Source organism: Podarcis vaucheri (assembly GCF_965113315.1).
Source record: "Podarcis vaucheri genome assembly, chromosome: 1".
NCBI lineage: Eukaryota > Metazoa > Chordata > Lepidosauria > Squamata > Lacertidae > Podarcis > Podarcis vaucheri.
Window position 1 is genome coordinate 124,404,779 of NC_138759.1, and position 21,825 is coordinate 124,426,603.

The following is a 21,825-nucleotide window of genomic DNA, read 5'->3' on the forward strand; positions in this document are numbered from 1 at the left end:
ACGACTATGCTCTGATCAGAAATCGCATAGACTGCATATTTCCACAACACAATGTGGTACAATTCCAGGAAGGGTGCCAGGCAAAGGCAGATATTTTTCTTCCAAAGATACACGTGGGTAGGATGTGCTGGGTATGCAGACTGGAGAGAACCATGTTGAATTATCCATAAAGGGGATGCTATCCAGTAAAGTCACCCAACCTTGATAAATCAGCTTTGCAGATAAGTCCATAAAAGTAACAACAACAAAAAATGTTTTCTTGCTTGCCAGACCACAGAAACCTACGTTAATCATCTGTGGAACATCGACAGCATAAAAAAGGGTGGGGAAATTTGGAGAAAGAGAGAGAGAGAATGAACTGGCTTTCTTGTTTCTATAGGTATTTCTGACTGGTTGCTTGGAGGCAATTCTTACTGTGCCACAGATGACTAGGGTAAGGGGCACTTTCAAAGGCTTGTCAACACATGTGATCTTGATAGTAAAAGTTGTGTTCAACACAGACATGCAGGGTTAATTCAAAATGCTGGACTAGAAAAGGGTCACAGGGGTCAGCGGTACCTATTTATCGACTTGCACTTTGACGTGCTTTTGAACTTCTAGGTGGGCAGGAGCCGGGACCGAGCAACGGGAGCTCACCCCATCGTGGGGATTCGAACCACCAACCTTCTGATCGGCAAGACCTAGGCTCTGTGGTTTAACTCACAGCGCCACCCACGTCCCTACCATAGAACTATAGAATCATGTAACTGTAGAGTTGGAAGGGACCTCACGGATAAACTAGTTCACCCCCCCCACCGTTGCTATATTATTACCAAGGTTGCGACAGCAGTGGTTCTGTTGTCTGTGGTGTTTGTCTTTATTCAATCAAATATCAAGTGGTTGACCGATATCTTCTGCTGGCTGTCTAGTACATGACCAGCTCTATACAGGATTCTGAAGCCTCTTATCGTGTACATCATGATCCTGACATCTAATATCACCTCAAAACCTTTCCTGGGACTTTTGTGCCACAAACTCCGAATTTTGTGCTGCTGGCCATGTGTGTGTACTGATGTATCCAATCATAGTTCCTGGTTTATACCTCCAACAAACCATGATTGCCACATTCCCTCCAAACAGCAAAGTATTGTGTGTTTTAAGACAAAAAGCTTTGCCATAGGTTATGAGAAGATACAATATATGGGGGTTCATACTTCAGCCTTGCTATGTATGTCTCTGTCCACATACATGTGCTTAAAAAAAGGATCTAAAAATTAACTGTTACAAGCTATCATAAAATATATTTGGTATGTAAAAATGATTTTATGGAATCTAATGACAATGGAAATCTCCCTCCATCTCTCTCTCTTTCTCTCTCTCCCCCCAAAGCAAAAGAATCCAAACACCTACAGAGTATATTGACAAAAGATCAGTAATATGAACAGATATAGTTCACAAAGTATCAAAGAACCCAAATGTGTTTTGACCTTGGGCTTCCTCTGCTCTGTGTAGATAAGAAATGTTTGGCATAAAAACAAAATCTTATATATATATAAATACAAAAGACATAGTTTAAAATGTTGCTACATGCTGTTTTTGAAAAAACGAATTGAAAGTTAAGTAAAAATATCAAATATATTTTTGAAAAACACCTTTTGAGGCTACAAATAATAATAATTACCTAGTCCTTGAGTGCCACACACATATCTTTGAATGTATTGTCCAGTTAAGTGGGCTCTCAGAGAATACAAGTTGCCCTTCAAATCTCTCTGTATGCATCTGATAAAATAGGTTTTTGCTTACAAAGTTCCTACTACCATAAGTTGTTTATGCTTGAATGTACCACAGGCCTCTTTGCCATTGCATTTTATTATTGTTGCAACAAACCAATGTGGCTACTTTTCTGGACCACTTATCTAGAGACAAATAAATGTCATACTGTATCTTACTATATATCATGCATAAGTATTAGGAACTTAAACAAAAAAAGCTATGGCCCAAAGGTCAATACAGTTATTAACAAATAGTCATATGTAGGTTCATAACAATAAGATTCAAAAACTGTATGTGATTCCATATCTAAAATTTCAGTCTGCTGACAAAATATTTTCCAATAATAACTGTACCACTGAAATGAAATAAAAAGATATGGTTGCACAAAAGAATGGCAACCTGTTGGTGATAACTGCGCCACCCAGATGTTCTTTGGGGAAAATGAAAGTCGAGTTTCAGCTTATTAAGGCTTTTTCAATGGTGTATGCAAAAAATGTTTGTATCAGTCTAATGTGATTTTAGTGATACTGTATTTAAATTAAATGTTTTATCGTTGTCATTATTTATGTATCACCCTGGGATCCTTCTGGGTGACAGGCAGTTTATAAATGTAAATAATAATTTCACATTAATAAAGCAAATTGACATGAAGTATGTATTCAAATTGCTATTTTGTGACCAGATGTGCACATTTTAAATATGAATTTTATATACAGTTGTACCTAAACCCAGAAGTGAGTGTTCTGGTTTGCGAACGTTATTTGGAACCCGAACATCCAACGTGGCTTCTGCGGCTTCTGTTTGTCTGCAGGAGGTTCCTGCAGTCAGTCAGAAGCTGCGCTTCGGTTTCTTAACGTTTTGGAAGTCGAACGGGCTTCCAGAACAGATTCTTTTCGACTTCCAAGGTACGAGTGTGTGTGTGTGTGTATAATTAATGTAGAAAAGTATTTGAATGGACTTATTAATGAGCACATAACACTGACTAGAAATAGAATATCCACCCACCTCTACTTCTGATTGATTAAACACCCCCCCCCCACCTGTTCAAATTGAGATTGCTGTGAATACAAACTACCAGCAGAGGTCTCATAGCACCATTATTCCACACTGACGCCAATGGCATTCTTAAGGGCTGCACCATTTCAGACTGAAAGACAGTTGAAACTGCTTTGTGAACGCTGTGTTGTTTAAAGAATTAAAAAATCCCTGTGAGTGGAAAAGTAACATGTCAGTGAGAAATATGCTAGCCCTTTTATTACAGGTTTACAGTTGTGTGGAAAAGGCTTTTTGTTGTTGAATATATATCTACGGCGAAGCATTAGAAACTGCTATCCCCCAACCTCCACCTTTGGTCTAAATTAGCAGGTTCATTCTACTCTCTCAGAACTGCGCCATCTTCCACTTCTGCTGCCTGCATACATCAGTCCTTGCATTACTCGAAGTAGTGTAGGTGCTGCTTCCCTCAGGTGTTGCTGTGCTAACATGTGAAAGCTTGGCAGCACCTGGTGCACGGTAACAACTGTGGTGGTGCTTGCCATTCATTTTAAGCGATCCAATGGGAAGGGCCCACATTCTTGCTCTTTGCCATGAACTACACTTCTCGTGGGCTGCTGTGGTGAGATGGGGTGAAGTGAAAGAAGGGCTGCTCGCGTGTCACTTCAACAGTATATATAGACTCTGATAGCCAATGTGAAATGCGTCACATGCTAATTTTCTGCTCATTTTCTGCACAGGTGTTTAAGGTACAGAAGCCTTCGAGGAAAAGAAAGCTGACAGCCCCAGACCAAGGCTTCTGAAGCTGATGAAGTCAGTGATGGCAGCACACCCTTGAAATTAATTGACTACCGGTACTTGCTTAATCACTCACCTGACTGATATTATGAAATGTCTTAACACTATCAATACTCAGGCATGTAGGCTCTGTTTGTTTTCACGTCTTCACCTTGGGTTTCACAAGATATCGCTTGAGGAGCTTGAAGCGGCCGTCGTGTTTGGTCTCGAGCCTTCCTGTGATACTGCAATTCACCTTTGCTCATATTCAAATGAGAATGACATAAAAGGGTTTCATCGAAGTCAGCAACTTCAATGATTACTTCATTTTCCCAGCTGTCATTGCTGGCCCGTTGAATAATTTTGTTATGCACATATCTCAACAAAAGAAGCATCAGGAGCAATTTTGCATCTGTTGCTGCTAGCAACTCTGGAGGGGCAGCAACATTGGAATTAACTATGTGGTTTAAGCTCCTAGATTGCCAGTTGGTGCCCCTGGCAAGCTTTTAAGCTGCTTGCCCAGGGCTTCCTATCAATAGGGCAGGTGGGCAGTGTTAAGACTCTGGACTTAATAGTTTTCTTGTTGGTGGGGATTCGTGGACTTCTTCAGGGTCCTGTGCTAATGGCATCAAGGTCTCCTCCCAGTAAAGGTAGCAGAATTTGTGCTGGACCTTTCATTTTTAAAAGATCAAAATGACAGTAGGCATCGTTTCTGTAACAGAGCAATCCAAAAGCATGACCCAGAAACATTGCACATCACATAGCTGGTCGCACTGCACTCAGAAGCACATGCCCCAGCCTGCCACTGTATCACTCAGCTGTGATTCATATGAGATTCAGGATGAGAGACACATCCAAGTGCTAACAGCAATCTCGTCTTTGTGATGTCACGCCTTTCCTAAGTTTAAATTGCCTACCAATTTGCTCTACTGTAATCTTGCAAAATTGTTTTAAACAGAGCTCTTGACCATGTTAAGGTTAACTGATTCCCTTGACTTCATTCCCCCGCATGGAGGTACATTTTAATTTCCAAACTGCATTTTATTTGCAGAGGTGGTGTATTCTGTCAGCCTCAGATCTATCACTTTCATTGGGTGAACCCAATCTCTAGAACTATGACGGGGCGGGGGGGGGGAGTTTTGCTCTATGCACTCTTGGAGTAGCATTTATATTTTATATCCCCTATTTTATATCATTTATATCCCTTCCGGTCTTCTTCCGTCCTTGAAACTTCACCCTCTATTCATATGGAAAGTGTTCCAACTCCTTGATCATTTTGATTGTCTTTTTCTGCACCTTTGTCAGCAGCAAGTTTTATATAATATTTAAGGCCTCAGTGATGCTGGAGGAAGGCAAAGATGTCTGGAACTTGATCCCGTCAATGAATCATCCGTGGGGAAGCCAATCTACCTCAGAAGAGGCCATTTCCATCTGAGGTGGGTGTGTTGTGTATATCCTTAAGAGTTTGTATGAAGTAAATGCTGAAAGCAAAGTCTCTCTCTCATATGAACTGACAACCAGACAATATTCATCCTCCCAGCACCCTTTGCAACAGCGAAGCAAATGTTCTTGGATTGTTTGCTAACATTACAGCCAGCTAGTTAATCAGGTGTAACATGAAGCTTTGACATGATTTACAACATGCTGGTAGCTTGTACTGTAACTGCTTTGTACTGCTGTATGTATTGTATAATAGTGTTAAGCTGTCCTTGGACAAGGCTTCATTGTAAACATGCTATCTAGCTCAACTGGGATATCCTGTAAAAATATTATAATAAAAACAGATTCTGACATCACTGTAAAGAGCCAGTGTTCCCTCTGCCCAGGACTCAAAAAAATACACTCAACTACTGTCTGTAAAGAACATTAAATGTGGTCATTTAACCCTGATAGCACTGAGCTGGTTGCCTTCTCAGAAAAATTAACTTCCAATTGGTTGGACCTTCAGCCCCCCCCCAATCCACCACTGGATAGTTCTCTGGGACAATGCTGAACTTCCACCAATCAAATCTGAATGTTCCAGTCACTTCAAATCTCTGGAAAGGCCTTTAGCTGCACAATACAAGCGCCAATGTTGGCAAATGTACCAGAGTGTCAGAAAGAATAATGGCGAGGAAGCTAGCATTCCATGGGCTAAAAGTACATTGTGGAAGCAAAGCAAGGCATTGTTTTAAAGTTATTAATTCACCAAGGAAGGTTGTTCCACTTCCCCAACAGTTTAATCTTCTCATAATTACATTGCTCCTTCGAATGACTTTCTGGCTAAAACTCAAATACCCACCTTGGCCAAGGATTGTGAAATCCAGTGTCAATAAAGTCATATATTTCCTTTATTAGGATAGATTGGCTGAATTCCTTAATTTCTAGCCCCCACATCCCATCATGTTATATTCAATTTCTGCCCCATTCATACCCCATAACAACTTGGAAGGACAAGGCATTGCTGTATTTGTCTGTAGTAACTGTTTCCAATGCAGCTTCATCAGCCTGATGCATTGTAATGTTGTCGTAGGTCAGCTCAACATGCCAACGCTTGTTGCAGTGGGTCATGAGATTGCATTTGTGTGGCGAGTTTGTATGAAATTCTAAGTATTCATTGGCAGTCACATAGAATCATGTTGAAAGGGACCCTGAGGGTCTGTGTTTCATTTTGGACAATGAGGGACAGCAGAGACTGGTGTCTTTATGATATACCGTATTTTTTGCTCTATAAGACTCACTTTTTCCCTCCTAAAAAGTAAGGGGAAATGTGTGTGTGTCTTATGGAGCGAATGCAGGCTGCGCAGCTATCCCAGAAGCCAGAACAGCAAGAGGGATTGCTGCTTTCACTGCGCAGCGATCCCTCTTGCTGTTCTGGCTTCTGAGATTCAGAATATTTTTTTTCTTGTTTTCCTCCTCCAAAAACTAGGTGCGTCTTGTGGTCTGGTGCGTCTTATAGAGCAAAAAATATGGTATATAACCTAAGCCTAGGATGGAGGGATCCACAGCATTTATACCTCAAGAGGTTCTGCCTTTCTCAAGAAGAGTAGCATTGAATTCAAACAGACCCTAGTCATGGCTCTCTGATTCTCTCTCTCCAGCCCGTTACTTCCTTCTCTGTTGCATAACTCCTAACACTCACCTATTCTAAAACCCATAGCTTCCCTTTGTCTGTCTAGTGAAAGGGGCCTCACCTATTTGTAGCCTCACACTGAATTCCTTTGATGCTTTGTGTTCTAATGGCTCGTAACCTCATGCAGGATGCCAGCCTGGCTTAATTAGTTCTTAACACAGGCTTCCTCAACCTTGGCCCTCCAGATGTTTTGAGACTACAGTGGTACCCCGCAAGACGAACGCCTCGCAAGACGGAAAACCCACTAGACGAAAGGGTTTTCCGTTTTGGAGGCGCTTCGCAAAACGAATTTCCCTATGAGCTTGCTTCGCAAGACGACAGCCCATAGGGAAATCTCAGGGACAGCGGGGAAGCGCAGCGCGTCTTCCCCACTGTCCTCGGACCTCCTCCGAAGCCTGGCGGCGGGGCGGGGACACCTTCTGAGGGCGGGCGGGGGGTGAAAGTCTTTGCTCCCCCCTGCCTGCCTGTCCCGGAGGGCTTTTGAAGGCAGGCGGGGGGGGAGCAAAGACTTTCGCCCCCCGCCCGCCTTCAGAAGAGATCCAGGACCTCTTCTGAAGGCTGGCAGGGGGCAAAAGTCTTTGTCCCCCCTGCCTGCCTTCCCAGGGGCTTTTAAATCGCCCCGGACAGCGGAGAAGTCCTCCGCTGTCCCGGGGCGATTTTAAAATGCCGCCCGCCAGCATTTTAAAATCGCCCGGACAGCGGAGAACCTGGTCTGAAGGCGGTTTCCCTAGGAACGCATTAATTGATTTTCAATGCATTTCTATGGGAAACCGTGCATCGGAAGACGAAAAACTCGCAAGACGAAGAGACTTGCGGAACGAATTAATTTTGTCTTGCGAGGCACCACTGTACAGTTCTCATCATCCCTGACCACTGGTTCTGCTAGCTAGGGATCATGGGAGTTGTAGGCCAAAAACATCTGGAGGGCCAAGGTTGAGGAAGCCTGTCTTAACACATGTCAATTTCTTGGGATTTATAAGTGTCTAATACATGTTAAGATGTATTAAGCTAGTTTTAGAATTTAATTAAGGCTGGTGTGTTAAAACTTGTTGTTAGACCCATGTGTTAAGATACATGGGTCTAACAACCAATTTTAACACACCAGCCTTAATTGAATTCTAAAACTAGCTTAGTCTGAAATTTAGGGTGTCTTGCACAGGGTTTTTGCTGCAAAACAACTGCAACAGTTTGGCACTGGTTTGGAGGGGATCCCTAATTATTCATAGTTAATGTTAGTTAAGAACCCGATGTTTGAAGTATCAGCTGCTCAGTTTGTGGGGAGCTTCACACCAAATACTTCAAACCATCTAATAGGTATGTATGGTTCCATAATCATAGGTTAATATTTTGTTAACATCAAAAGTCAAGGCCAGGGTGGGAGTGAACACACACATACACACACCTGACTTCTAAAGTTGGTAGGATGCACTCATCGCCTTTTTCAACTCCCATAATTATGTTACATGGTTTGTCCACCCACGCTTGCGTAGGCTTGCAACCTTTGTGCAATACAAACTTTTCCACATCATGGTGGAAAGTTATAGAGTTCAAGTTGTAGAGTTCTATTAGAGTAGACTAACTGCTTGGTATTAAGCCTCTCTTATTTAAATGTAACTCCCACTGATGTCAATGAGGCTTCCTTCCATGTAAATAGTATACTCTATGCAAGGTTCCAAGGAATTTCAGGCACCCAGTCAGGATCTTTGTTCCTTTGGAGAATTGAGACACAGCAGAGACTGTTGAAGGTTTAAGGAATATGGTTTGTTCACCTATTTACACCTTTAGTCTGCATGGAGGGAGTCCAGATCTTACAGCAAGGTTATTTCAAGAAGGGCTTGTCCCCCACAGCAGAGCAGCCGTGGAGTCCAAGGCATCTCTCCCAGCCAGCCTTCAGCTGGTCTGCCCAAGATGGATCCCATTCTTTCTTCTTCCCCCTTCTTCCCAGAACACCCTGCTAAAAACTCTCTTTTCCTGTCCCCTCACCCGCCCAACCCCCAATCTCTGTTTACACCTCAGGGCCAGAAGGAGGATAGTTCTCTTTCATTGCGAATGACTCTCAATGGCCCTGTATTCCTTCTTGATGGGCCTAGATTGGCCAGGTCATTTTGCATAAGTTAGTTTAGGAATTCCTCTGGAGCTTGTATTTCTCCCTTCACATTCCAAATAATCAAAATCCTACCATTTATTAATTTCTAGGGTTTAGGAGGATTCCATCCAAATCTATAACAATAGATATTGCTACAGTGGTACCTCAGGTTACATATGCTTCAGGTTACATACGCTTCAGGTTACATACGCTTCAGGTTACATATGCTTCAGGTTACAGACTCCGCTAACCCAGAAATCGTACCTCGGGTTAAGAACTTTGCTTCAGGATGAGAACAGAAATCGTGTGGCGGCAGCGCGAGGCCCCATTAGCTAAAGTGGTGCTTCAGGTTAAGAACGGACCTCCGGAATGAATTAAGTACGTAACCAGAGGTACCACTGTACTTTATAGCCCAATCCTATGCAAAGTCAGGCAAGCCTCTAGCTGTTGAAATAAACATGCTTAGATTTGCCTAATACCACAAGACCTTCTGGTTGGACCCACATAGAGTTGCAGCATTAACGCAGGAACCAGGAGTTTTTTTGCTCTGAACAAGCTACATAGCAGGCAGGAATCAGTTCAAGAAGCTGGGGTTCTCCTTGCTAAAACTTCCATCTTCTTGCCACCAACGTGCCACCCTTTAATTATTACTGCCTGTTGGCAGCTGTTCAAGGCACGGCACCGCTGCCCATAAAAAACAGTGGCAGCCTTCCAGCATGCTTCAGAATGTTATGGGATGTTGCCCCAATGCCCGTGTAAGGGAGGAGTGGATTTGCTGGAAGTGCTACAATAGAGGTGTATTTGTCAGCCAGGGTCGTAGATTTTATTCACAAAATTTCCCTCCATGTGCACGAGGCATTCTGTTTTCAGAACAAAATTTCCTTTTGGCTGCCTGCTGAATATATTGGAGTAGGCTTGGTGAACTAAAAGTCATAGTCTCCAAAACGTCCGCCTGTAAAATGCTCAGGGCAGGTCAACAAGTACTCTTGCTCACCTTTACAACAAAAGTGGCACCAATATTAGCTTCTCTTCTGCGGCAAATGACAACAAATGACCAGGTTGCCTGAAAGGCTGCCTACCATTGTTAAGAGCTAAGGTCACTTAGGTCATGGGGGAACTTTAACTTGTAGCACCACACCCTACAGAGTAACATGGGGTGGTGACGTGAAAATAGGAAGTTTCTGTCATTGCTCCTGAAGTGTGGAATGCCCTTCGCTCTGCCATAGGTGAAGTATCATCTATCAGTTGCTTCAGACAACTTGCAAAAAATGCACCGGTTATTCCTGAATTCTTGTATTTACTTGTCAAGCTGCCTTACTCTTTTTATTGTACAGTGGTACCTTGGTTCTCAAACTTAATCCGTTCCAGAAGTCTGTTTGACTCCCAAAACAGTTTGAAAACCAAGGCGCTGCAGCTTCCGATTGGCTGCAGGAACTTCCAATCGGAAGCCGCGTTGGATGTTCGGCTTCCAAAAACCCTTCGCAAACCGGAACACTCATTTCCGGGTTTGTGACGTTCAGGAGCCGATTTGTTCAAGAACCAAGCCGTTCGACCACCAAGGTAACGCTGTACTGTTTTCTTGTTTTTATATTCATTCTGTATGCTGCTAGGGATTTGAAAAACATTAAGTAGCGTAGAAATGCTTCTAAATAAATAAATAGTTGGGTGGGAGCAATTTTCACCAGCATGGGTCAAGGAGGAAAGGTTACCCCGTTGTACTTGCTGGGGTCCTAATCTAGATCCAGCCCCTCCCTGTGTGAGTCCTAAGATACAGGCCATCTCTTTAACACAATGTGCAGGTTGAGGTGGCCAGCATCCAAAAATGTGGGAATCTGATAAAAGCAAGGAGAGCCGGATGTACATGGTCGAAGTGTAGACACTTAAGATGTTAACTAGACCAACACAGAGGGAAAGCAAGTGTTCTGAGCCCTTAGTCAGAGGTTTTATCTCAGAATACATGGTTCTTCTGGATGCCCTCCTTGTCAGAAAGAAAAGTGCAATTATTCTCTCAGAGGCTGCCATTTGAAGTGAGTCTGTAGAGCAGCAGTCAATAAAGCAGCCACTGTGTCTTAAAATACATTTTGGAGCCTTTCCCATAGACACTGGAACAGGGGCCTACATGTAGGCCAGGTTGGCCTCTGCCAAGGATGGAGGTCCTGTGGGGAGGGCACAATGTGCCTCACCAGTTTGGCTCAGAGTGGCTAGGAGCCTGCCCGCTGGTCTGCACACTCCCTGGGCCTGGGGAAGTGCTGGTACAATTCCTGGTCAAGGGCGCAAGGGAGCCTAGGTACACCTCTGCACTGTAAACAGAAGTGCAGCCATCCTGGACCTGGTAAAACTAGACTACAATCTTATTGTGAGTTTCCTGAGATTTCCTCTCTTTGCAGAAGGTTTAAATTTGTCCGGGCAAAGGGTTCAGCCCGGGCATAGCAGCCAACTCCTAGGGGCAAAGGTCCCTTCAGCCCCCAAAATAAAATATCTGAGTTAGCTGCCCCCCCCCAGTTGATGAGCATTGCGATTCCAATGGGTGTGTGCCACATATTGTGATCAGTTATGCAGGGTGGGGCTTACCTGGGCTCCCTGCAATATTTTATTCAAGTTTGCAGCTGTGGGCCCGGGTGTCCATCAGTGCCTGGACAAAATGTGGGAAAGATGAATAGGTGAGAGCACCTCTGAGCAGGTGCAGAGTGCATTTCCTCCCATGACCTATTGAGAAACTACTAATGAGATTATATGAGCAGGACTCCTGAATGTAAACGGCTGTGTTTCTTGAGCCTCGGCATCTCCCAACATGAGGAAATTTAGAGGGAGATGCCATATTATGGTTTGTTTGTTTGTTTGTTTGTGTTTGTGTATGTATGTGTGCTCTGGAGGGTAGGACTCGAACCAACAGCTTCAAGTTACAAGAAAGGAGATTCCAGCTAAACATCAGGAAATACTTTCTGAGGGTAATAGCTGTTGGACAGTGGAACAGTCCCCCTCCGGAGGTTGAGCAATCTCCTTCCTTGGAGGATTTTAAGCAGAGGTTGGATGGCCAGCTGTCATGTATGATTTAGCTGAGATTCCTGCATTGCTGGGGGTTAGACTAGATGACCCTGGGGGATCCCTTCCAGCTGTACGATGCTATGATTCTAAGTCGCATGGAAACCTTCGGGTGTTGACAAAATATGCACACCTCGCAGACTTAAACATATAGAATCAGAGAACAAGAAGAACATATGTTTGAAGAAGTTTGGAAAACGTTTATGGAATATATGGGAAATGATTGCGTACAGCTGAAAACGCTGGCAGCACTGAGATACAGTAAATTCAACAGTGTAAACAAGTTTGGATGGATGCAATAAGGGAATACAGTACTGAATGGTATGGTTTTTGTAAAATACGCAGGGATTTATGATCTGTAAAACGAAGCACGGAAAGAGAAGGAGGGAAGTCACTGATATCTTAAGGACGTGGAATGAGCATTTTAAACTGTGCAACAGAAAACGTAATAGAAATTATATACGAAAAGAAGAAGAAACCTTCAGGTGACAAGGACTATGAAGTCCAATGAATGAATGAATGAATGAATGATGCAAACTTCCCCCCGCGCCCGCCTCAGCCGCTGGGCGGCGCTCCCCACCGGTTCGCCTTTGACGCCGAGGCGCGGGGTCCGGGCGTCTCCGCAGCGCCCACCCCTCCTGCCGGCCGAGGGGCGTGGCCGCCCTGGCCGCCGGCTGCTTCGGCAGCGGCTTCCCTTTGGCTGGCGGGAGAAGCCGGGACGACCTCTCTCTTCTCTCTCTCTCTCTCGCCGGAGGGAGGTTTCTCCGCCAGGCGCAGAGGGCGCGCGTGCCGCGGAGAGAACGCGAGGAACCGAGCGCCTGGAGCTGCTCCCGTCGGATCAAGAGGGGGGAAAGGTACGCCAAGAGGCGCCCGTGGAACTCCCCGCGGAGCTGCTTTGGGGGGGGCGGCACCCTCCTGCCCTCCCCCTCGGGCGCTGCTGCTGCTGCTGGATCGCGCGCCTCCAGGTGCCCCGCCGCTTTGGGGGCGCGCGGGGCTGAGTTTGGAAGGGGATTGGAAAGCGGAGTGGGGGGGGGGGCTTTGGAAAGGGACTTGGGTAGGGTGCTGGTCCCGTGCTGCTGGGTCAGGGGCTTTTGGAGAGGCAGTGCGACCCCCCCCCCCGCTCTGGGTGGCGAAGGGCTGGCTTGGGGAGGGACTGGCTTGGAGATCAAAAGGGCGCATTTCCCCCCGACGTGAGGGCAGGAGAGGGGGCAGCCCGTGTTGCTTAAGGGAGGCTGAGAGGGAAGGGGAGAGAGGGGGCTTGGGAAGGGGCGAGGGGGGATGGATGAATTAAGGGAGCTCGAGTGGTCTGGCTGAGGATGGGAAGGACCGAAGATGGGGGTTAAGGGGGGGAAAATGGGGAATCGGGGTTTGGAGACTGAAGGTGGGAATAGGGTGGTGAGGGGAGGTCCTTTGGGGAGGGGGGTCGCAGGAGATTAGGGAAAGGCTTGTTTGGGGTTTGTGTGATGACGGTGAGATTTGGGAACACGGGCTTTCGAGGGATTCGGTATGGATGCAGCGTTAGGATAGAGAGGCTACTTTGGGATGAGCAGACCAACCAGGATTTGTTGAGTTGCTGTATGTGTGGCTGCTGGTCTGTGATCCGGATCTGCGCTTCTTTGGGACCGGGCACCTGGGAAGTAGGTCTAAATGGAATTCGACTAGGTCATTACACACCCACTTTTAGCCTTTCGCCTCCCTCCCCCTTCTTGAGTTTGATTTCGAAAGGAACTCTTGGAAACATGTTGCCAGGGCGCAGCGTTTTCTAGGAGCAGAGGGGGACTTAAAGTTTAAAGCCACGCGTTTGGTTTTCTCCGGTGAAGTTGGATGGGGGCATTTGTGTCCCCTCTTGTGAAATCGGTTCTCTCCTCCTGCATCTCTTCTCTTCCCTGCCTGGTCTTTGTTTAGTCTCAAGGACTGGATGCGAGAGAGAGCGCCTTTCTGTCCTTCATGTATGTGTGGCGCCTGCAGAGGGATTGAAACCAGATTCTGTGACTGCAGATTTCAGTGTGTTTAAGCCCTGGAGCCACTAGGGTGCCCATGTAATTCTTTGTCTTTAGAGACCTTTTGTCCCAAGCTTTGGACATCTGTGCCTTGTGGAGGCAGGGCGGGGGACTGTTCCTTTTGTTTAAGAATCCAGAGGTAGAAATTTTTAGCTGCAACAAGTTCTCTGCTTAGCAGCAAAGCTGCAGGATGGCATTGGGTAGAGGCAAGCTGCTGCTCTGCCTCTCTTCTTGCGTTTACTACAATTGTCACCTTATTTATGAACAGAGGCTTTGTGCCTTAAAACAGCTGTAGAGGAAACAGAAAATCAACAAGTGAAGCTTTTTTCTGCCATAGAGATGCAGTGGTGATAGGAAAAACCCCGAACTTCTTTCAACATATATTGCAGCTGTTCAAGCTTTCAGTTATTTAGGAAAGCAAATAAAGAAGGAAAAACAATTCTTGTTGCATTTCTGGCTTTATTTATACCCCCTCCCCTTTTCGTAAAGGAGAGAAGTTGCCATTCAGAGTAAATTTCTTTGCATGGTCCATTATCAGAGTTATAACTATTTTCCTAACTTGAGAAAAGGTGGCTCATGCTTAAGGGAGTGCCTGAGTGGGAAAATCATATGGAAATAATTGTTGAGTTCATCAGTTGCACAATAGGTGACATTGTCCTAGAGTACTTTTTCCAAAGGATTTTTCTCTACCTCTCATACTAGTGTTGAAATCATCAAGGCAGGCTTGCAAATAAGCCCACAGAGGTTACTAGCCGATCAGCCTGTATACCTGTGTGCATTTGGAATTTGTCACATACTGGAGCATGAGTTGGGAGGTGGGGGAGAAGAACCAACCACCTTCTAGTTGATGAACTCTTCCAGGAGTGGGGAAGCTGTGGCCCACTAGATGATGCTGGATTCTCCTATCAGCCTCATCCAGCATGACCAATGGCCAGGGATGATTATGGGAGTTGTACAACACCATCTGGACAGTGACAGGTTGTCCTCCAACATAGGCTGTCAGGATAGTGGTTATTCAGAAGTTATCCTGGCCCCTGGTTGGGTGCTCAAAGTACTCTGCTTTGGGACACCATCATCCTGTGAACATATGTGAACATAGCTCAGTTGGTTGGAGCATGGTGCTGATAATGCCAAGGTTGCAGGTTCAATCCTCGTATGGGACACCTGCATATTCCTGAATTGCAGGCGGTTGAACTAGATTGATATGCAGAGCGGGGCAATGAGGAATCTATAGTAACATGTAGCAAAATGGCAGCTCAGACAGCTGATGGGCAGTAGGGCTGGGCGATATCTGGTTTTCAACATTGTGATATATCACCAGCTAATCATTGTAATATATTGATATATCACAGTGTCTGAAATAAGTATGGAGCTATGTAGAGGCATTGGCTGGCTTCATGGGTATTACCACATTGTGATTTTTGCATAGCATGCACACACAGTGATTTGCAATATATTGCCAGGTCAAAAATTATGAAACCGATATCACAATATGGACTTCAAACTAGTTTTGTATGATACATTGCTATATCACCCAGCCCTAGGGGACTTGTCTGTCATAGTTGACTTGTTGGAGTGAGGGGGAGACAGTAACCAGCTGATGAGCAGAGACTTGAATCCTCCTCTTTCCAGGAGTTTGCTTCAGCAGCGCGTTCCCCACAGGGAACAAGCTGACAAAGTATCACCAAACAGGATTGAACGCCATTCATCAGCTGATGAGTGGAAACTTCAGTTCTGCTCTCTGGAACCAGTTGAGCATGGTTTAACCCACCCCCTCAGCTGATGAGGGGGCTAAACGCCAGTTCCCAGCCAAACTGAGCAGGATTACAGTGGTGCCTCACAAGATGAAAAACCCGCTAGACGAAAGGGTTTTCCGTTTTTCGATGCGCTTCGCAAGACGAATTTCCCAATGGGCTTGCTTGGCAAGACGAAAACGTCTTGCGAGTCTTGCGATTTTTTTCGCTCCCCCTTTTTCTAAGCCGCTAATAGCCGCTAAGCCTTTAATAGCCGCTAAACCGCTAATAGCGCTAATCCGCTAAGCCACTAATAGGGTTGCTTCGCAAGACGAAAAAACCGCTAGACAAAGAGACTCACGGAACAGATTATTTTCGTCTTGCAAGGCACCACTGTATACTATACCCCTTTCTCATCAACGGATGAGAAGGGGGCTAAATTCTGCTTCTTTGGGGAACTGGTGGAGGTGACGCCATTCATCTATTGGAATGGTATTAGCTGATTGGTGGGCATGGGTTGGGGAAAATGGTTTGCTGGGCCAAATTGGTCCCCCCTGGCTGGTGGGCCAAAGGTTCTTCATTATAGGGGACGTGGGTGGTACTGTAGTCTAAACCACTGAGCCTCTTGGGCTTGCTGATTGGAAGGTCAGCAGTTCAGATCTGCGCAGTGGGGTGAGCTTCTGCCAACCTAGCAGTTCAAAAGCATACCAATGCAACTAGATAAATAGGTACTGCTGTGGCAGGAAGGTAAACAGCGTTTCCATGCACTCTGGCCTCCGTCATTGTGTTCTGTTGCGCCCGAAGCGGTTTAGTCATGCTGGCTGCATGACCCGGAAGGCTGTCTGCGGACAAACGCTGGCTCCTTTGGTTTGAAAGCGAGATGAGTGCCATGCCCCATAGTCACCTTTGACTGGACTCAACTGTCCAGGGGTCATTTACCTTTTACCTTTACTCCCGGTGTATAGGAACAGCTGTAAAAGCTGATGGCATGACTACTCTGGTGGCATTCATTGGGGCTTTGATAGCTGCTCCAATATATGCAGAAAGTTTCGCAGCCAGCCCACTTTGCTTTAGAGTGCTTCGCTTTGGAAGAGGTCTTAAGCATCTTGCTTTGGTTTGGGATTTGGGGTTTGCCCAAACTGGATCCACAACCCAGTAGCTGTTCAGTTTAAAAACGTATAGTCTGGTGTTGGTCTTGCAAGCACTAGGGGGTTGACTTTTAACAGATGGTCTGAAAAGGCTAGGCTGAAATCATTATCAGTGATGGGTGTCATTTCACTATTGAAAAGCAAATGGGATGAGTAATTGCCTTGCAGCTGTATTTATAGAAAAAGGGTTGTGAATTTTCAAGAAAACAGGAACTTTTGGTATCTAAGCCATAAGGGAAGATGTGAAATGTAAATGATATTCTAGAGAAGATCAATTATTAAAAGTGCTTAGATTAACTCAAGTGTGTCATCTCCAGGCACAATTTGACTCCATCTGTCATGAATGTCTTGTCTGCAAGCTTATATTGAAGCCTGGTGTTTAAGGATGTGCTTCAATATTTTAAAGTTGGGGACCAGAGCTAATGTTTTAAAATACGTAGAATTCATTTCTGTATTCGCAAGCACTTTATTGATGAATGAGCTGAAATGTATTTTATCAGTGCAAATAATGGGGCTAACAAATATAACAGTTTGAACTGAGATGTGCACCATATTTCCTTTGCCTTCTCAAATAACCCTCGTGGATGCCGTGTTTTACTAAATGTTATTGATTATTTGCTCTGGGATGCTGGCTCCAGTGTCCCATTAAAGCCCTGTCTTTGATTCGGAAAGTCCTTGAATTAAATTGGCATATACAACATGAGGGTAGCATACCTACAAAGCTTTCAGTAAACACTAAAGCTGCTTGACAGAGAAAGCCATAACATTTATGGCATAAATCAATGGCTGTTCTTTAATAATTCAGAAATAATTACATTAAAAAACACACACAAATGCAACAATATGTGGGTGGCCACCAGTATCATCTAATTTTCTTCTTGCTAGAGTTTTGATCCATTTCCAAGAAAGTTACTCAGCTTACAAGTTCCTCAAAAGACATGGAGGTGGAACGTGTAAATTCCTTCAGTTTCAGAAGTGAGTTGATGCACGCATCTCCATCCTTTGTATTTAACACTAGTAATTACTCTGCAACATTTTATGTTTCTGCAAAATGCAATAGTGAGCTACTCATCTGACCCCCCCCCAAATCATTTAGTCATTTACTTCAGCCATTTGGGCATGTATGCTAATTTTAATTCTTACTCCACAAGCATCTTAGTCATGACGCACCCTGATATTCCTTCTCTCGGCTTATTTTATTTGTTAATGTTTTGGGAATGTTGGGAGGATCCTGGGAACCACACTCTGGCCTAGGTGACTTTCATGCCCCCTACCACCCTTGCTTAGCAATTCTAGGATCACTGCCTTCTGAAACTATGTAGAAATAGTTTTTTCTTGTTCCCACAAAATTGCAAAGTCAGGCAGGTGAACTGTTTGAGTCATGACCCTTTCCCTCCATATGCCAGACTACCATTGTCTGTGAATCTAACAAGGCTCTAGGTGACCAGCCCTCCATTATGTGAATCATTGCTTTGTCAAATCCTGTTTCAAAGGAGAGGTTTTTCCCATAATGGTCTCTGTTGGTCTGACACATCTGCATAGTAGGGCAGTTAATAAGCTGATGCTCACAGAAAACTTCCTGGGCAGCATACTTTTAGTCCCAACGTGGGGTATCCTTGTTTTGGTTGTCCATGTATACAGTGGTACCTCTGGGTAAGTACTTAATTCAATCTGGAGGTCTGTTCTTAATCTGAAACTGTTCTTAACCTGAAGCACCACTTTAGTTAATGGGGCCTCCTGTTGCTGCTGCGCCGCCGCTGTTCTCATCCTGAAGCAAAGTTCTATACTTGACTTCATTCTATGCCAATAATATTAATAATTTCAGTGCTATATGTTAGTCTTTGACAAAAGAAACAACTACAGTGGTACCTTGGGTTAAGTACTTAATTCGTTCCAGTGGTCCGTTCTTAACCTGAAACTGTTCTTAACCTGAAGCACCACTTTAGCTAATGGGGCCTCCTGTGCCGCCGGAGCACGCTTTCTGTTCTCATCCTGAAGCAAAGTTCTTAACCCGAGGTACTATTTCTGGGTTAGCGGAGTCTGTAACCTGAAGCGTCTGTAACCTGAAGCGTATGTAACCCGAGGTACCACTGTACATTAGTGGTGCTAACAATATGTATGTTGCTATGGCTGTTTTGTTAATGTTAATTGCTGTACACGCAACCCCCCCCCCATTTACGCGGGGGTTACGTTCCAAGGCACCGTGTGTTTAGTGAAATTGCATACATTTGAAACACCATTGGAAAAGTCCCTCTTTCGTCCCTGCTCCTTTTTGTGATGTTTTCCGGTCACTTTCGGGTTTGGAGCAGTGTGTGTGTGTGTGCGCGCGCAGTCATGCACATATTGAACACATGTAAATTGGGGGTTGGATTTGCCTGTATGTGAAAATTTGACTTACTACCCTTATCTTACTCTTCCTTAAATTTCTCAGTGCAACTGAAATAACTTCCCTGGAAAAAGGGAGGTATTTATTTTAGGAGTTTTTGTGTTACATAAGTGGTGCAAAGGAGACTTGAACACTTCAATGGAATGTGCAGAGCGTTGTTGTTTCATGCATTCTTTAGCCAGAATTGTTTCTCTTCAGTTCTGTATAGAAACTCCCCCCTCCCACTTGTAGTGCTAAGTTTCTTTTGGCAATTGTAGGAGTCCTCATATATTACCATGCAGGAATCATGTGGGATTGGAGATAACCCTGTTCTTGTATGATTCTTTTTGAAATGTAATACATGAAGAATACAGAGCTTTAAAAGAAAGAAAGACATGCCCCAGAATCTCAAAGCAGAGTATTGAATAGTGACCTTAAACAAGCTGCATTTCCGTTTGTCATTGGTTGCATCAATTGTGCTTTTGCAAATTTACCTGATGCCGACCGGCTCATGACACAGTTCCAGTGTGGTTTTATGTTATCCATCTCAAGGTCTCACCCTCAGATCATAGTCTTTAAGCAGTAACAGTGTGAAAACAATTCATATTTTGGTGACATTTATTGCTTAGGGAGAGGGATCAGGCATGAGCTTAATGTACTGTGGTTAAATTGCATTAGGGTCATTAAACTGAAATTGCATCGGAGTCATCTAAATGAAGCGCTTATTACAAAGGAAACCATTTCTAGGTAGACAAGGACACACTTCCGAATTCTAGCTATGCACTTTTTGTTTTATGTTGGATTTCCAGGGTGCGGTGTTTTGGTTTTTTTGCAGTGTACAGTGGTACCTCGGGTTAAGTACTTAATTTGTTCCGGAGGTCCGTTCTTAACCTGAAACTGTTCTTAACCTGAAGCACCACTTTAGCTAATGGGGCCTCCTGCTGCCGCCGCATCGCCAGAGCACAAGTTATGTTCTCATCGTGAAGCACTATTTCTGGGTTAGCAGAGTCTGTGACCTGAAGCGTATGTAACCTGAAGCGTATGTAACCTGAAGCATATGTAACCTGAAGCGTATGTAACCCAAGGTACCACTGTACTTCACATCTCTCTTCAGTGCTGTGACGAACTAATCAAGGTCTCAGTAACTGGGCAGAGGGTATAATGGATTAGGCAGTCCTTAAAGTTTCCTAAACCCAGGTTGTTCTGGTCCATGTAAATTAATCATAGAATTGTAGAGTTGGAAGGGACCCTGAGGATCATCTAGTCCAACCCCCTGCGTTGCAGGAATATGCAGCTGTCCCATATGGGGATCGAACCTGCAACCTTGCCATTATCAGCACCACGCTCTAACCAACTGAGCTTGAACTTGGCCCGATAACACCAGTGCTTAAAGGTTGTACTGACTGCCCATATGTTATGTGCTGCCGGTTGTCTGTTCCCATCAACTGGAGCTGGAGCTCCAGACCAAGTGCAAGGGTAGCCTCTCATAGAGTGCACTGCAGTAATCAAGTCTTGAAGTTACCAATGCATTAATTACTATGGCCAGGCTATTCCTGCCTAAGAAGAGCCATAGCTTGCGCACTAGCCATAGTTGGTAGAAGGCACTCCTAGCCACTGAGGCTTTTTGACAAGTGTTAGAAATGCAGATACATAAGCTAGGTGCCAAATGGCTCCATAGCGATGCGGGTGGCGCTGTGGTCTAAACAACTGAGCCTCTTGGGCTTGCTGATCAGAAGGTCAGTGGTTCGAATCCCCACGACGGGGTGAGCTCCCGTTGTTTGGTCCCAGCTCCTGCCAACCTAGCAGTTCTCTTCTCATGAGGTGGCCAAAGTATTGGAGCCTCAGCTTCAGGATCTGTCCTTCCAGTGAGCACTCAGGGCTGATTTCCTTCAGAATGGAGAGGTTTGGTCTTCTTGCAGTCCGTGGGACTCTCAAGAGTCTCCTCCAGCACCAGAATTCAAAAGCATCAATTCTTCGGCAATCAGCCTTCTTTATGGTCCAGCTCTCACTTCCATACATCACTACTGGGAAAACCATAGCTTTAACTATACGGACCTTTGTTGGCAAAGTGATGTCTCTGCTTTTTAAGGTGCTGTCTAGGTTTGTCATTGCTTTTCTCCCAAGAAGCAGGCGTCTTTTAATTTCGTGGCTGCTGTCACCATCTGCAGTGATCATGGAGCCCAAGAAAGTAAAATCTCTCACTGCCTCCATTTCTTCCCCTTCTATTTGCTAGGAGGTGATGGGACCAGTGGCCATCTTAGTTTTTTTATGTTGAGCATCCCTGATAACCATGCTGTAGCCAATGGTATTAAATTCCACCAACAGCTTGAGAAGAAGAGATGTATTTTCCCTCTTCTGATCTCAGTAATGCGACAGCTTTGAAGCATTATGAAAACTTGCAAACTGGACAGCCAGAAAAAAGTATGCATAACTGCAGCGAAACCTATGTTACCTAGATTTTCAGATAATTGGAAGCAATCATTGGTAGGAAAACTTTAGTCTAAATCCCCCAAGTCCAGGGTTAGCTAGGATCTGAATCGAGATGCCTCATTTACTTGGAGATAAGAATAACACGCAGCAGAAATAAGTAATTAAGAAATAGGCATTTGAGACATGACTCAAGTAATTACGTTTCCCGCTAGAGATTTGCAAAGGCTGGAAGAATACAGGAAAGTGTGGAGGGTCTGTTTTCAACAAGGTCCTCTGAGATCATCACGTTTCTGAGCATCAAGGGGAAAGAATCTCCTTATACCCCTTTCATATATCATATTTCTTCTACAGCAGTAAGTAATAGCACCAGAGTTTTTGGGTTTTTTG

General features: G+C 44.7%; 1 protein-coding gene across 3 annotated transcripts in view; it reads left to right on the forward strand.

Annotated features, from left to right (window-relative positions):
- The first annotated feature begins 3,447 nt into the window (after nucleotides 1-3,447).
- The window catches only part of MYO1B (myosin IB), a 148,390-nt gene continuing 130,012 nt past the window's right edge, over nucleotides 3,448-21,825 (forward strand). Inside the window, exons 1-2 of one of the 3 annotated variants that reach the window (XM_082227778.1) lie at nucleotides 3,448-3,599; nucleotides 4,828-4,958. The gene's annotated coding sequence lies outside the window, so the exon portion shown is untranslated. Of the gene's footprint in view, nucleotides 4,959-21,825 lie in introns of all 3 variants that reach the window. The other 2 variants (XM_082227780.1, XM_082227779.1) reach the window with 2 other exon arrangements.